Raw genomic sequence first — 18,622 nt, forward strand, 5'->3', positions numbered from 1 at the left:
TTTAAGCTTTAGAACTTATAGCATATAAGAACTCATCCAAACATATCTAGAAATTAAATCATTTCTTGTCAACATAGCACATTATGATATTAAGTCATTTAATAATTTTAGACAGGAACTACCAGAAAATAAAAATGTAATGATAAAGAGAAATAGGAAATGTTGTGAAAATTTATGTAACTTCATAAAATTAAGAAAAATAATGAGATGTGATTGCTTGATCATACTCAAATCTGTTGACAAATGAAGGTCTCAGAAATGTTAACCTGTCAGTCTTAGAAGAAACTTTCAAAAGTTTGATGATATTATATACATTTAAGAAATAATACTTTTAAGCCAGTGTGGTGGCTCACGCCTGTAATCTTAGTTACTCAAGAAGCTGAGATGTGAGGATCAAGGTTCAAAGCCAGCCTGGGCACAAAAGCACCCAAGACTCTTATGTCCAATTAACCTCTAGAAAACAGGAAGTGGGGCTTGGCTCAAGGATAGAGTGGTAGCCTTGAGCTGAAGAGCTCAGGGACACTGCCCAGGCCCAGGGGTAGGACAGTAGCCTTGAGCTGAGTTCAAGCCCCATGACCCACAAAAAAGAAAAAAAAAAGTAATGCTTTGACAAGAAGGTCCTTTGAAAATGCATGGAACCATAGAGAAATTTTGGTAGGAGGACATTTTTTTTTTTTTTTTTTTTTGCCAGTCCTGGGCTTCAGCTCAGGGCCTGAGCACTGTCCTTGGACTTTCTCAAGGTTAGATAGAGCTCTACCACTTGAGCCTCAGCACCACTTCTGGCTTTTTTCTATATATGTGGTACCGAGGAATCGAACCCGGGTCTTCGTGCATGCTAGGCAAGCACTTTAACCACTAGGCCAAACTCCCGGCCCAGGAGGACATTTTTTAATTAGAGATTTTATTAACATTGATTTTTACATCATATTTCAAATGCCAGTTTTAGAAAACAAATATTCAAGAAGAGAATATCTATATATAATCACTGGCACATATATTTTAGAAAATAATTGAAATTAAGTTCCTCAACTTAATTTGTATATTATAGATACATATTAATATATGTATTAAAACATTATGTCTATAGAGTATATAGCCCATCATAAATTTTTAAGTCTCTGTAGTTATGTTTATATCTCCAAGACCATATCCATAAGCTTGGGTACCCAAAAATTGAGTCATCGCCATTGTACTATTTGGATCCAATATCCAGATATCAAGGAGACCATATGCCTTTTGTTCCTTTGGTCTTGACTTATCTCACTCAACATGATTCGCTCTAATTTCATCCACTTCCCAGTGAATGTCATTATTTTATCTTGTCTGTTGGCTAAGTAGAATTCCATTATGTGTGTGTGTGTGTGTACATGTGTGTGTACGTGTGTGTGTATGTATATATATATTACATTTTTGTATCCATTCATCTGCAGTAGGGCATCTGGATTGTTTCCATCACCTGTCTATTGTGAATAGTGCAGAGATGAACATGGCTGAGCTGGTGTCCTTACCATATCCTGAGTTATGATGTTCAGGATAAATGCCCAGAAGTGATATGGTGGGATCATAGGGAAGGTCTATTTTTAGTTCCTCAAGAAACCTCCACACTGCTTTTCAGAGTGGCTGAACTTGCTTACAATCCCACCAGAAGTACAGTAGGATTCCTCTTTCTTCACGGCTCCGCCAGCATCTATCATTGTCTGAGTTTAGAATCTTGGCCATTCTCATTGGGGTAAGGTGGTATCTTAGGGTTGTTTTTATTTGCATTTCCTTTATGACCATGGATGATGACCATTTTCTCATATGCTTTTCTGCCATTTTAACCTCTTCTTTTGATGTCTCCCTTTTGTTCCCTTGCCCATTTAGTGATTGGTTTGTTGGGTTTGGGGGGATTAGTTTCTTGAGTTCCCTGTAGATACTGGATATTAAGCATTGGTCTGATGTATTATTGATAAATGTCTTTTCCCAGTTGTTGGCTGTCTTTCTACTTTAGTAGCTATGCTTTTATATGTGTAGAAACTTTTCAATTTTAGGTAGTTCCATTTGACGAGTCTGTCTCCAATCTGTTGTGACCCTGGGACTCTGTTCAGGAAGTTTTTGCCTGTGCCTATCAGTTTCAGTATCTCTCCTACTCTATCATGCAACAGTTTCAAGTTTCAGGTCTGATATAGAGGTCTTTGATCCATTTTGAGTTAATGCTTGTGCATGGTGAAAGGCCAGGGTCAATTTTTAGTTTTCTGCAGGTGGCTGCCCAGTTTGGCCAGCACCAATAATTGAATAGGCTGTGTTTGTTCCACTGTATATCTCTGGTTGCTTTGTCAAATATAAGTTGACATAGGTATGTGGTTTTATTTCTGGATCTTCTCTTCTGTTCCATTGATTTTCTGGCCTATTTTTTGTGCCAATACCATGCTGTTTTTGTTATTGTGGCTCTATAGTAGAGTTTGAAGTCTGGTATTGTAACACCACCTGCATTGCTCTTTTTGCCTAGAATTGTTTTGGCTATTCTAGGTCTTTTCTTGTTCCATATGAACATTTGGATTTCACCTTCTATTTCAGTAAAGAATGTCTTTGGGATTTTGATGGGGATTACACTGAATTTGTATATCAATTTTGGCAGTATGGCCATTTTCACTATATTGGCTCTTCCTACCCATGAGCATGGGATGTTTTTCCTCTTTAATTTCTTTCGTTAGGCTTTTATAGTTTTCATTAAATAATTCCTTTACATCTTTGGTTAAGTTAATTCCTAAGTAATTTATTCTTTGGGGGGCTATTGCAAGTGGGATCGTTTTCTTGATTTTGCCTTCTGTTTGAGTATTGTTGGCATACAGAAAGGCCACTGACTTTTGCAGATTGATTTTGTATCCTGTCCCTTTGCTAAAGTGGTTTATTAATTCTAGGAGTTTGGGAGTGGAGCTTATTGGGTCGTTCAGGTATAGGATCGTGCTATCTGTGAATAGGGATAGTTTAATTTCTTCTTTCCTTATGTGGATCCCTTTGATGTCCTTCTCTTGCCTTATTGCCCTGGCTAAGGGTTCCAGCACTATACTGAAGAGAAGTGGAGAGAGTGGGCATCTCTGCCTTGTTCCTGATTTTAAGGTAAATGGTTTTAGTCTTTCTCCATTTCATATGATACTGGCTGTAGGTTTGTCATATATGGCTTTAATTATTTTAAGTAATGTACCTCCTATTTCTATTTTTTTCTAGTGCTTTCAACATGAATGGATGTTGTATTTTGTCAAATGCCAAATGTATTTTGTCAAGTAATGCTTTGACAAAAAGGTCCTTTGAAAATGCATTGAACTATAGAGAAATTTTGGTAGGAGGACCTTTTTTAAAATAATTATGATAATGTAGTCTTATAATTTTGTTGCAGAAATTCTTTTTCAAAAAGTTCTTGGCACTTGATTCATCTTTATTTATTCTGGAATTTAGCTCATAGTTTCAACTACCAGTCACATTTTGTTAGATAAAAAATAAGTACACTTCACAAATTTCTCTTTATTTTTAGGTTAATTCCCAGTACTTTTTATATTTTTAAAAAATTATTTACCGTGAAAAAATGGTTCTTTTTTTCTGAATGAATTCCTTATAAAAATCCTGATTTCTTGAGGCAAAGAAGACATCATGGACTCCAACTTTTCAATTCTGAGCAATACATTGGTTACAGGGATGAGTCCTGACTGCTCTTGGATTATTATTTTCTTAACGTTGCTCAAAATACTAATGATTAGAATTTTACTTTTAATTGTTATGATATATATTACTTTTAGTATTGGAAAAAGGCATTAAGGAATAAAAAAATAAAGTACTTGGCATTCTTGATAGAAATCTACATTCTATAGTTTTATAATTCAGTTTTTGTACAAATGATATAGGCCTGAGTCTTACTTAGTAACACAAATATTCTGTTGGTGAATGGGATTTCATTGGCTTTGCCAACTGAGAAGCTGCAACTTTTTGCAATATTTGAAAATCACAAAATTATCTTTTTTTCTATGAGACCATGAAATTATTCTGCCATTAAAATCCATAGGATTAAGTTTTGTAAAACAAAACTTTGAGAATGAAATTTTCATGATTGTTAGCTTACTTAAATTCTTGTTTCTCTTAAGTCATTTGAGAAGTTTTATTTTAGTAAAATTTTGAGCTCCACAGACATTGATCCTATTAAATTTAACAAAATATACTTATATACCTATAGTAAATTCCTTAGTGGAAAATTCTGTGTGATTATGCTTTGTCTATTTTACGATATACATAATACTGTGTTATAAGTATACATGTACCTATAATCTATTATTATAATATATACTATAATGTAGTATCTATTTATCTATCTATCTATCTAGTCCTGTGGCTTTAACTCAGGGCCTAGGGCCTGTCCCTGAGCTCTTTTTTTGCTCAACACTAGTGCTCTATAACTTGAGCCATGGCTTGACTTCCAGGTTTTTCTTGTGATTAATTGGAGATAAGAATCTCACAGCCAGGGCCGGGAGTTTGGCCTAGTGGTTAAAGTGTTTGCTTAGCATGCATGAAGACCTGGGTTTGATTCCTTGGTACCACATTCATAGAAAAAAGCCGGAAGTGGTGCTGAGGCTCAAGTGGCAGAGCTCTAGCCTTGAGAAAGTCCAAGGACAGTGCTCAGGCCCTGAGCTCAAGCCCAGGACTGGCAAAAAAAAAAAAAAGAATCTCACAGCCTTTTCTGTCTTAGCTGGCTTCAAACCTGAATCCTGAGATCCCAGCTGCCTGAGTAGGTATGATTACTGTCATAAGCCACCAGTGCCAGGCCAATATTGTGTCTTCTGAGGTTTATGTAAGCTATCGAATGTATGAGGTGCAAAGTTTATCTGTTTTCTACATCATTCAATAACATTAAAGTTATTTTAGAAATACTTAACATTTTTACAAAGATTCATAATAAACTTACAATGTAACTTTTTACTTTTTCCTCCATTTCCAGAGCTCATGGAAACTTTTAAAGAATGCTATATTATTAAACTAAATTTTCCTTACTTCTGAGTCTACTGAAATTGGTTTCTTAAATGAGAAATTATGAGAATTATACTGCCTAAGGATTTCTTTCCTTGAATTATGTTTATATATAGATTAAATGTAGGTTTACAGTACAGATTAAATATCAATTTATAAGGTACTTAACTTGGGTCATCTTTCCCTCTCTCAAAAATCTGTATTTTACCATATAGTTTTATGGAAGACTGAAAACAATTCAGTTATCTTAATAAGCAGCTATGTTTTCTTTTGTGTTGTCATTTTTCTGAATGCTTGTATTGGTTGACATAATCTATAGTTTATAAAACAACAAAATGGTAAGAGTGAGGTGGCTACTCAGTTTTACTGGTTTTGCTGGTTGCTTTTTTAATTTACGAAGAATATTAAAAGCAGGACACTTTTCCTATTGAATTATGGTCTTATTTTCATTTGCTCTTTCACAATAATTAGCCTCTGTGGGTCATCTTTTGTTTTTTCCCTCTTTGTCCCTCATGCTTTTCTTTGGGAATGCCCCAAGAGCTACTGAGAACTTCTGACAAGAAGGCAAGGATAGCTGCTTTGGCCCTGTAGCCTAGAATGCTTCTAAATTCTTGCATTTCACATGCAATTGTCCAGCCACTCTCCTGTTCTCTGGTCCATTTCTGTTCTCTGTTTCATTGTACTTGCCCAGTGGTGAACTTTCCCCACAACATAAGCCATCCATTCAAGTGTTGAGCTGTATATCTGCCTGATTTACAGCCTTGTTCATGCTACCCTCTTTTTTGTTATTACAAGGAAGGGGTCACTTCCTGCTCATGCTCTTGGGTGCAGTGAGTCTTTTGATCTTTCACACCTTGTTCTGTCTTCTTTCCTCATCTCAGACATCACCGGGGCTCATTTACAGTCCCTGTGTTGGAGGTTACAGAAAAAGTGCCACTCAGCTGTCTCTCCAGAGCGCCAGAATTTCATCTTTAGCTACCTATTAGTCATTTTCACTCAAACATCTCAGGGGAAATTTAAATTCAATATATCACAAATTTAACTCATCATCCCCCCCACTTCCCTTCACCACTCATCTGATCTATATTTGTTCCCTCCAGAATGGATGATATCACCACTACTGTGAGGGAAAATATATCTTACTTGTCCTTGATTCATCCACCTTCCTCATCATGTTTGTTATACAGTTACCAAATACTTCTGCTCATCTGCTCTGTCAACAAATCCCGTCCATTTCTCTCCATTTCCTTATTTCTTTAGACACTAATTCAGGGCATTATTATTCCAGTCCTGGCATGGTCATTTCGTTGCCATCTTAACTGCCTCTAAGTAATTCTCCACCCTGTGAAAGAATGATGGTTTGTGGTTCTCCTTAACAAGCATCCATAGCAGCGTATTGCCTTTGGCACAGTCTTCCTTTCTGAGTACTGCATGCTTTCCATATTACTGATCCCATCCTGGTCACTTCCTGACCACAAATCCACAAATGCATAAATGCACAAGGGTATTTCACACCCTTGTCTCCAACCATTATCTTACATATTTATTGTCTTCTGCTAGGTACCAAATGAATTTCAACTTAGTCATTAATTGTTTTTTTCTGTCAGTCTTGGGGTTTGAACACAGGGCCTAAGCACTGACCCTGGGCTCCACCATTTGAACCACAGCACTACTTTCAGCTTTTTCTGTGTATGTGGTTCTGGGGAATCAATCTTGGATCTTCATGCATGGTAGGCAAGTGCTCTGTCACTAGGCCAAACTCCCGGCCAGTCATTAACTTTTACAGGAACTCACCTGAAATCTCTCCAGTTACAGTTATATGCTCCCCCTATATGTTGCTATCACATTCTGTATCTTTCCTATTGTAAAGTTTGCTACAAGACATTTTAAATGCTTATTTGACTTTTATGAAGGCAGGAAATATGTGTAAAATAGTTTTTTTGTGTTTTTTTTTAAATTATATGTCAGACTGGGTGCATTGGCTCATGCCTGGAGTCCTAGCTACTCAGGAGGCTGAGATCTGAGGATCAAGGTTCAAAGCCAACCCAGGCACAAAAGAACATGAGACTCTTATCTCCAATTAACCTGTAGGAAACAGGAAGTGGGATTGGCTCCAGAGTAGCCTTGAGCTGAAGAGCTCAGGGACAATGACCAGGCCAAGTTCAAGCCCCATGACCCACTCACACACACACACAAATTATGTTCACGAGACTACTAGTGCTTGGATCTACCTGGTAAATGATATTTGTTAACTTGACTATACGTTACCTCACTATTTTTCAAATATTCATGCCTTCTTCAAAACTTCAGAAAGCGATTTTGAATACACTCTTCCCCCCTCCCCATTCTACAGGATGATCTCCGACAACCCATTATTTCCTCTATTTATAACTCTGTGTGTGAAGTGAAACATAGCCAGTGGCATCTTAATTCAGAGCATTTAGCTGACCCTTGTTCAATCTACAGCTTACTTGGAGAACCATGTAGAATCTTTTTTGGAAAGAAATCTGCTATATGCTGATCCTAATTCAACTCCAGAATCTTCAGAGCCTTTCTTGATTCTGATTTACTGAGACATTGAGCCAATAGAATACATGAAAAACAACAACAACACAATTTCCCACAAGTGTGATGGTCAGGCCCTTCCTCCTAATTATAGAACTAGGAGGCTACAGATCTCACAGGTGATCTGAAGGAGAATACTAAAGAGAAAATAAATGGTAGACGAATATAAATACTTTCCTTAAGAAGAACATAGTTGTTAAATCAAAAAGCCGGATCATTGGTGAGGATGTTTGTCAGGGATGGACAGTTCAGATAAACTCTTTGTGAAGCAAAGTTAATATATTCTAAAATGAAATGATTCAGGAAATTTCTGCCTCCTTCAATCCAGATGCTTTAATATAATATTTTGTTTTAAAAATCCAGTTCTAATTCTGGTAGGAGCAGAGTTACCTGCTAGCCTGTTTTTTTTTTTTTTTCCTACTCATGCTATTATTTAATTTTGAAGTTGTTAGTTTATACACCGAAAACCTTAAGAGTTCTTTCTTTCCATTGTGTTAGGACAGTATATTTCCTTCAAACACTGAATGTGTTTAATAAACTAGACTTGCTATTAAGGATATGAATAATTTTTATGCCCAAATCACTGCAGGTCCCATGAATTACCTACCACTTCTAGAGCTCTTCTTTCAAAGTTGTTCTACTGTCATAATCCATCCCTCCACATCATAACTGTCCTGATTTAACAGCAAACATAATGATAGCAACTGATGCTGAACTTTTTCAGAATGTGAGTGCTCTGCATAGCGGAGATATCACTGACCTATAACACTTACAAATATAAGTGGCTTTGATTCTCTTTACTGTTATGTCCATCTCAGCTCAGACTTACTGAATGTTTTAAAAATATTCAGATTTACTGAATGTTTTAAAAATATTCAACATGAGACTTTACTAAGCCCCAACATTCTTTTCAGTCTCACCCCATTTGTGAGACAGGTGGATCTTGTTCTATTTAAGTATCCTAGAAGCATTTTGACATAGTGGAAAACTATTCTGGACAATTCTACGTAGTTTCTGGACAAAATTCATCATCGGAATGAATGGAAGTTGCTGTCTGTTCCCAAGTTATAAAAGGGATGGAATCAGAGTGTTATCTCGCAAAACTAAAACTTGCTGTCAATTTCTTTGTATTTCTGGGCTCTGATGTTAAGGAAATTTTTAAAAATATATTTTATTGTAATTAATAAAAGGGTTAAATTATATTCGCCAGGTGGAAGGTGCTTTACTTAACAAACTTTGCTACACCTTCTCATGTTTTTAATCCCCATTTTTCTTCCCTCACCCCCTCCACTCATCTTGTTTCTTCCCTTCCTATCCTATTTCAAATAAACAAATAAACATATATACAATATATCATAGAGAATTTTTTAATTCTCTAAACTAATAATGCTTACTAGGACACATAGAAATAACTGGTCTAATTGACAGTAAATTCTTCGACTTAGCCTTTTTTGGGATCATCATATCAGGAAAAATATAGAAGAGATATGTTAATAACACATAAATATTAATAAAAACAAATGATGCTTCTTTGTACAATCAGATGCTTCGTGATATTTAATAGAATTGTAGATGAACAGGTGCAGCAAGAAGGCTTTTGACAAATAAACATTTGTGAGATCATGACATCAAAAAGAGATTTCCAGGGAAATCAGCGGAAGATGGCGGCGGTTCAGTGTGAGTCTTTCTGAACTCTCGCCAAAATACCAGTTCTAGCCTTGAAGGGGAAAGTTCATACCCAAAGATCGATCTTAAGAAAGCTTTAGCACCACAGAGATCTCAGTCAGAAAGGAAAAAGGCAGAAAACCGGTGCAAGCAGACAGCATGTAGCAGCGCCAACTGATCGGAGCCACCATGGAGACAAAGCCTCCCTCCTGAGCAGACAGTGCTTCTCGGCAGTGCAGACCTGCCGGGGCCAGACAGAGCCAGAAAGAACCTATGCGAGCCCAGAGCTGTCACCAGGCTGTGGCACGGACCTGCCAGCTTCATGGAACCAGAAAATCCAGTAATTTGTGAGTACCTCTATGGATGTTTCCACTTCTGCTTGCAGAATGGCATTGGGAAGGAATCCCCTCCCCCACCAGCTGACAACAGCGCCATCTTGACTGCTGGCAAAGACCTGGCCAAACCAACTGGAGCCTGAGAAGTGGTGCTGGCAGTGCCATCATTCAAAAAGGAAAGGTTTTCCCAGAGGCAGCTTAGCCAGATGTCCACCCATGGTGCTAGCGGAAGTTCCTCCCCCTGGGTGGGTCCACACTCCTGGTAAACAAAGCTGCTGGCAGCTCCACTGGCTTGTATTTTTCTGCCCAATCAAGCAAACTGATCAGAAAAACCGCAAAGCCAAATCGCAGGAGAAAAAGATCCCGAATTTAGTGGAGACACAAGTTTCATACCCCACCCCGTCCGCCCCCCCAAAACACAAACCGAAGAACTGAAGAATACCCCTTTTTCTCTACCTTTTTTCACTTGCATTTTTATGTGTCCTTTTTTATTTTTTATTTTTTTGCCATTTTATCTCCACCTTTTTTTTTAATGTTATGATCCTTTCCAATTTTTTTCTCCACTTTTCTTCTGTCATTGTGGTCGTTCCTAGAAACATAGTGACAGCACTGGGTACAGACTGGGTACAAATGATATTTATATTGATATAGTCACCTGCTTTTTAATCTGTTGGTTCTTAACCCTAGTATTTCTTGTCTAAGAACTCACAATTGTGTGTGATCTCCCCAAATCTTTTTTCTTGTTTTTCTCCTTTTTGTTTATTTTTATTCTTTTTAAATTTTTATCATTGAACTCTCCTATATATACCGTCCTCTTTTCTTTATATATTCTTCTTATTACTCTTCTTATTTTCATAAGTTTTATCCTATTTTTTCTAAATTTTGTACTCAACTATTTTACCTTCTATCACCTTAGGTCAGTTATCCTTTTTCTTCAGTACTATATTAATCTTACACTCCTACATTACACTTTTATTACCTCTGCTCTTGTCTTTAATACTATTTTTCTATCTCTGGGACCTCTGTTCATTCTTCAACCTTTATAATGCACGGATCTACATTTGATGGTGATTGAGCAATACTGTATATGTAGGTGTTCAATTATAATGCAGGTCCAGAGGGACTTAAATACAATAGAAATTGGATTGTGGAGGGTGACTGGTGGTGGTATTAGATTTGTCTGTAAGTGCACAAAAAGCGAGAGAGTGATAATACCAATCTAAAATTGTGAACATCTATTGTCTGGCCAGCTAAAAAGATCTAGGTTGGTTGTATCTTAAAAATTGTAATCTTGCCCCCCAAACAAACATTTTTTGAAAGTGAGAGGTTGGAATGAATTTTATCTAGCTAACAGCCCCTATAAACAGGCTGGAGTTGCCACCCTCATATCAGATAAAATAGACTTCAAACTAAAATTAGTGAGAAAAGACAAAGAAGGTTATTACATACTAATAAAGGGATCTCTCCTCCAGGAGGACATAATCATCCTAAATATCTACAGACCTAATCCTGGACTAGCAAACTTCATCAAGCAAACTTTACTTTCACTAAAACCACACATAGATCGAAACACAGTGATTGTTGGTGACTTTAACTCACCACTCTCACCTTTGGACAGATCAACCAGGCAAAAACTCAACAGAGAAACCTCAGAATTTAACAACTGTATAGACCAACAAGATCTAACACACCTCTGCAGATTATTTCACCCAGCAACATCACAATATACGTTTTTTTTCAGCAGCACATGGAACATTTTCCAAAATAGACCATATTTAGGGCATAAAGCACACCTTTGCAGATTGAGAAACACTGAAACTATTCTCTGCATTCTCTCAGATCACAAGGGCATCAAACTGGAACTGAGCACCATTCTCCAGCAACGAAAACCCTGGAACTCATGGAGATTGAACAACATATTGTTGAATCACCAATGGGTCATCAAGGAGATCAAAACAGAAATTCAACAGTTTATAAAATTTAACAAAAAGGAGCACACAAAATACCAGCTCCTTTGGGACACAGCAAAGGCAGTACTCAGAGGAAATTTACAGCTCTGAGTGCCTACATTAAAAAATTGGAAAAATTGTGAACCAACAATTTAATATGTCACCTTAAGCTCCTGGAAGAAGAGCAACAAACCAACCCTAATCCCAGTGTAAGGAAGCAAATTATTAAAATTAAAGAAGGATTAAATGAATTAGAGTCCAAAAAAATCTATAGAAAGAATCAACAAAACTAGGCATTGGTTCTTTGAAAAAATTAACAAAATTGACAGACCCTTAGCAAATCTTACCAAGAAAAGAAGGGAGCACACCCAAACAAAATCACAGATGACAGTGATAATATTTCGACAGAAATTACCAAGATCCAGAGTATCATGAGGGACTACTTTTCAAACCTTTATGCCAACAAATTTTTGAATCTACAAGAAAGGGATGAATTTCTAGCCAATATTAACATGCCCACACTGAACCAAGAAGACCTAATCCAACTAAACAGACCTATTTCAAGCACTGAAATAGAAATGGCAATAAGAGACCTTCCATCCAAGAAAAGCCCAGGGCCAGAGGGATTCACAGCTGAATTCTATAAGGTCTTCAAAGCAGAGCTCATACCAATACTCCTCAAGCTCTTCCGAGAAATTAAAAAAGAAGTCTCTTTGCCAAACTATTCTACGAAGCCACTATACCCTTATCCCAAAACCAAACAGAGATTCATCAAAGAAAGTGAGCTATAGACCCATTTCTTTGATGAATATTGATGCAAAACTTCTCAACAAAATACTGGCCAACCGTCTTCAGGAACTCATTAAAAAAAATTATACACTTCGATCAAACAGGATTATCACAGGGATGCAAAGCTGTTTCAACATATGCAAGCCAATTAATATAATTCAACACATCAACAGGAGCAAGGACAAAAATCACATGATTGTCTCAATAGATGTAGAAAAGGCATTTGATAAGATCCAACACCCCTGTATGCTAAAAGCTCTGGAGAAACTAGGAATCCATGGAACATTCCTCAGTATAATAAAGGCTGTGTATGACAAACCTACATCTAGCATTTTAGTTAATGGTGAAAAGCTAAAGCCATTTTCTCTAAAATCAGGAATGAGACAAGGATGCCCACTTTCTCCACTAGTCTTTAACATATTATTAGAAGTCCTAGCCAGAGCAATAATTCAAGAAACAAACATAAAGGGGATCCAAATAGGGAAAGAGGAAGTGAAAGTTTTCCTCTTTACAGATGACATGATTCTATATTTAAAGAACTATATAGACACAACTCTGAAGCTGCTTGAGCTGATTCAAAACTTTGGCAAAGTAGCAGGGTATAAAATTAACCCTGAAAAATTGACTGTCTTCCTATATGCCATCAATGAGTGGAACGAGGCAGCAATCAGGAAAGTAACTCCTTTTGCAATAGCCTCAAAGAAAATAAAGTACCTAGGAATTAACTTAAAAGAATGTAAAGGACCTTTTTGATGAAAACTTTAAAACCCTGAAAAAGGAAATTAAAGCAGAAGTGAGGAGATAAAAAACCTTCCATGCTCCTGGATTGGAAGCATTAACATTGTGAAAATGACAATCTTGCTAAGGGTTATCTACAAATTCAATGCAATATCCATCAATATCCCAATATCATTCTTTAAAGAAATAGAAGAGGCAATCCAAAATTTCATATGGAATAATAAAAGACCCCGTATAGCAAAAACACTTCTTAGCAGAAAGAACAGCGCAGGAAGAATTTCATTACCAAACTTTGGACTCCATTAAAGAGCTACAGTGATGAAAACAGTTGGTACTGGCACAAGAACAGGCCTGAAGATCTGATAGAACTGAGGACCCAGATATTAACCCACAGACCTAGGGCCACCTAATCTTTGATAAGGGAGCCAAAAAATATAATGGAAGAAAGACAGCCTCTTCAACAAGTGGTGCTGGCAGAACTGGTTAAGCACCTGCAGAAAACTAAAGTTGGATCTTTGTCACTTTGCAACAGGATTAACTCTAAATGGGTCAAAGACCTGGAGGTAAAACCTGACACACTGAAACCTTTACAAGAAGGAATAGGAGATATATTAGGACTCCTTGGCACAGGTGGAAACTTTCTTCATAAGGACCAAGAGTCACAACAAATCAGAGAATGTCTGGGTAAGTGAGACTGCATTAAACTGCAGAGCTTCTGTATGGCAAAAGACATAGCTAGCAAATTAACTAGAAAGCTTACAGAGTGGGAGAAAATCTTCACTAATCATACAATGGACAAAGGCCTCATGTAAAATATATCACCAGCTTAAAAAATTGAATTACTCTAAAACTAATCTCCAAAGAAATAATCATCCCATTAAATTATGGTCCAAAGATTTAGAGTCTTCTCTGAAGAAGAAATAAGAATGGCCTATAGACACATGAAGAAATGCTCGACATCTGTGGCCATAAAAGAAATGCAAATCAAAACAATTCTAAGATTCCACCTCACTCCAGTTAGAATGGCCAGGATCAAGAAATCTAATAACAACAGATGCTGGAGGGGATGTGGCCAGGAGGGATCACTACTACACTGTTGGTGGGAGTGTAAACTTGTTCAACCACTATGGAAAGCAGTATGGCAGTTTCTCAAAAGACTAAACATAGAACTCCCCTATGACCCAGCAATTCCACTCCTTGACATTTACCCAATGGTCCAGAAACAAGGACATACTAAATCCACTAACACAACAATGTTCATTGCAGCACTATTTACCATAGCAAAGATATGGAACCAACCCAGAAGTCCCTCAGTTGATGAGTGGATCAACAAGATGTGATATTTATATACAATGGAATTCTATGCTGCTGTCAGAAAGAACCATATTGCCCCATTTGTAAGGAAATGGAAAGACTTAGAAAAAAATCATATTAAGTGAAGTAAGACAGACCCAAAGAATAGGCTCAATGGTTTCCCTCATTGGTCATCATCAGTAGAAACCTTGGGCTCTCCTAGCAGAGATTTACAATTGAACAAAACATTGATACATAAGGCCATATAGTATGACACTTAATGTAAGGACCTCCAGGAAATAGAAACAAAAGCCATATAATGAGTGATTTTTGTCCTTAATACACTATGTTATTTCTCATCTCTTTTGCTGTCCCTTGGTTATCTCATATTGTTACAGTATTTCACCTTGTTATGTGATATATTGTATATATGCTTATTTGGTTATTTGAAATAGGAAAGGGAAGGGGGGGAATCAAGATAATGGGCAGTAGTGGGGCAAGGAAAATGATACCAAGACATGAGAGAGGGGATCAATGTTTGTGAAGTAATGCACCTGCTATCTGGTGAATATAATTTAACCCTTCTATTAACTACAATAACAATATATGGAAAACATTTAAAAAAAAGAGATTTTCAGACTGGTGCCTTTGGCTCACACCTGTAATCCTAACTACTCAGGAGGCAAAGATCCGAGGACTGACATTCAAAGCCAGCTCAGACAGAAAAGTCCCCATGAGATTCTTATCTCTAACCTCTAAAAGACCAGAAGTGTTGCTGTGGATACAATGGTGTCCGTGAGCACAAAGAGGCTCGTAGACAGTGCCCATATCCTGAGTTCAAGCTCCACAGTGTGAGTGACAGAGAGAGAGAGAGAGACAGAGAGAGAGAGAGACAGAGAGAGAGAGAGACAGAGAGAGAGAGAGAGAGACAGAGACAGCGCGAGAGAAAGAGAGAGAGAGAGAGAGAGAGAGAGAGAGAGAGAGAGAGAGAGAGAGAGAGAGAGAGAGATATTCCCACCTGCCAACAAACAGGTTGAAGAGGGAAAATGTAGTAATAAAGAATGAAAGCCATAAAAGCTATAGCTACGTCCATAACCAGCTACTGAGACAGTGCTATTACTATGACCAGTTTTTCCCTCCTTGCTATATTTTGTATACATTTCAACTATTTTTCCTTCAGATTTCTATTTTGATCTCCAACTAGTGAATTTCAAGTGAATTAGTATTAGTGAGTTCTATAAATTAATGCAATCAGTACCAGGATATGCACAATATAATGCAATGATCATTGTCCTTTCTACAGTCCCATGCTTAAGCTAAAGACATTATCAGATAAAAATTTTGCCTTGTACATTTAAAAGAGAGGTTGAATTTTAAAAATTATAGTAGTTGCATTGTATTTTTGGAATTGTAAATATTTAAATAAAATATGTAAATACTATACAGCCAAAGAAGTAAAGCTTAGTGGAATTTGTCCATTTGCCAACAATTCCCTTTGTATGGAGAGTTCTAGTGAAAGAGCTACATGCCAATGTGGCAGAGTTGTTTTACTCTTTGTTTTCTGTGAGCATCTGGGGTATGAACATTTGGCTTCAACTTACTCAGATAGAATTTGAATCTTCATGTGATGATAAAAATGACAGTGAATTCCTGGTGCGAGGTCCCACCTTTGCTTTCCTATCTTGGGTTTGCTGTAGGTATGTTCCTGTTATTACTACTTCTTGGCCTCTCTTGATCCTTCACTTTTCTGGTTGATTCTGAAAGCCACCCAGCTTACTTTCATTTAATTATATTTACTCCTCTTTGTTATTATAGTCTTCAATTAGAGGGACAAATAAACCTCAATGTGCATGTGTTCAATGCACCTTGATTATAGTCAAATCTTCCCTCATCCTCCTCTTCCTATCTATATACAAATGCCCGCTACCTGAGGGGAAAACATCAGGACTCTCTTCCTCTTTTCCTCTCTCTCTCCCTCTCTCTCCCTCTCTCTCCCTCTCTCTCTCTCTCTCCTCTCTCTCTCTCGCCCCCTTCTCTCTCCCCGCCTCTCTTTCTCTGTGATTATTGCAAAAGGCATTTTTCAATATCGGAACTTATCCGGAACTCTTTCCAAAGGAGTCACTCTTTGAAGGTCATTGTGAAAGTCATCACAAGCTTCACCTTGACATAGAAATTGTGATTATCATCACAAAGTAAAACTCATTCTTATGGCAAAAATGGTAAACGGTTACAAATTTTGACATTCAAAAAGAAAAAAAAAACGTATTTATTGTTAGTGTAAAATTAAAGCCCGTAGCTAATTACACAATTAGACAATTCATTGCTCATAAATATACTAAAGCAACAGGCATTGTATTTCATAAACAACTTGATTTTTTTCTAAAGTAACTCATAACCTGTCTACTGTGCAACTAGACAGCATAAATCTTTGTGGAAGAATAGCAAGGGAAATTTTCTGTTTATAGTTTTATTTGCTCTGAGAAAGAAATCTATGAAAATCTGTAAGCTGAATTTTATGGATAATACAAAATGCTCTCTTTATGAAATTTTAATAGCAATAATTAGCCATTTAGAAAACTTTCTTTAATCTCCCAACTCATTAGGAGAAATTTCAAAATGACAAGTAAATTTTTTTATCTCTTTGCCTTAAAATGCTCAGTTCAACCAGTTTCCTAATTGCTTATGGAATTTCATTTTATTCCTTTTATATCATCATGCACTGTACAGTCACATTCTTAGTTCCAGAGAAAGGTTAAAAATTGATATCTTATAAACAAAAGTCATCCTGAATATTTCACACTTTTTATCTTCTTCTTAATTATTTATAATGCACTATGCAGAATAAGATGTATATAAATGAAGTTTTACTAAATATTCACAGGTTGGGAATATTTGGGCTCATTTGCCCATGCTTTTCAAAAATTTAAACGCAAAAATACTCTTCATTACAATGAAAGGGCCTCAGAGCCCACAGGCTGTTTCTTAAGGTTACTCTGTGATGAGTTGGTGAGTAAAGCCTATGGGTCTTCTCCGAACATAATATTCATGCCATGGAAGAGGCCATACAGACACAATGAAAGGAGAAGATTGAAGACTAAGCAATCTGGTTAAGGGGATGTTTCTCTGTACAAATTTCACTTTGAACAATCATGAATCAGACAAATTGCATACCCAGATTTTTCAGAAATGATGAGCACAGAACCCTTTTGTTATCCCATGAGAAACAGTGGGGGAGGAGAGAGAATCCAAAAGACTGAAAACAGATGAGTACAGTTCCCAAGCAGAGAACCATGGCAAAGCTCTAGAACCAACCAGTGTGTGAGATATCAATCCATATCAGAAAATGTAAACAACTTAGCCCTCGAATGTGTTTGGGAACATTCAGAAGTGGCTTAACAATGAATATGAATGGAAATGTCAGGATGATCGCCTGAAGTCTCATTTTGTCAGGCCACACTGCCTGCATGCACTGCTTTGTATCTCCAAGCCAGGTCAGGAAGGGAAGGATGAACTTCCCAACGAAGCTTTGCAGCACCTACTCACAGAGGCATTTCTCAGTGTTCTGGGTCATCACGCAACCCCATATTTCTCTATCCACTACCAAAGCTTTATTGACCTTCATAGCAGTTCTCACTGTGTTTCTGTAGTGAGGCCACAGGGATGAACTCATGTCTGTCACCCTTCTATAGGCTATGAATCTATTGGATCCTTCTAATCATACCCAGGGAAAGACTAGCACTGTCTTGATTTTTGCCTTGACTTTGTCATAGAGGAGAGCAAGCTGTTGAGTTGAACACAAGAAGCCATCTTAATTTATAATTATATCTTTCTGCTATGTTATCACCTTCACCAATCTCATGTTTCTTACATATCCTGTATTGTCTCCTTTTAATGCCATTCCACAAAAGTACAAGCTCTGTAGTGGCGAGGTTGTGTTCTTTCTCTATTTACCCCATTTCTTAAATCTGGTATGGCAAATAACAAATAATGAATATATTGAGAAATGAATACAATATAAATATTGAAGGAGCTGGAAAGATAAGACTTCACTTTGAGGGTAAAACTCTTGTTTAGAAAAGGATCACCAATGATGAATCTTTGGATTGCCTGGTTTGTATAGTGAGGAAATCGTGGTGGGGGGGAAGAGCTGGGGAACAAGCTGGAGGTATGAAGGGCCTGGCAAAAACCTCAGCTAAAATAGCTCAGCATCCAAAAACCCTGAGTGCTAGGGTTTGAATAAAAAAGTGTTCCACTGTTCTAAGTAAATATAAAAAATGTTACTGACTTTTGAAGCCA

Source organism: Megascapheus bottae, chromosome 21 (genome assembly GCF_031878675.1).
Source record: "Megascapheus bottae isolate mThoBot1 chromosome 21, mThoBot2.hap1, whole genome shotgun sequence".
NCBI classification, from domain to species: Eukaryota; Metazoa; Chordata; class Mammalia; order Rodentia; family Geomyidae; genus Megascapheus; species Megascapheus bottae.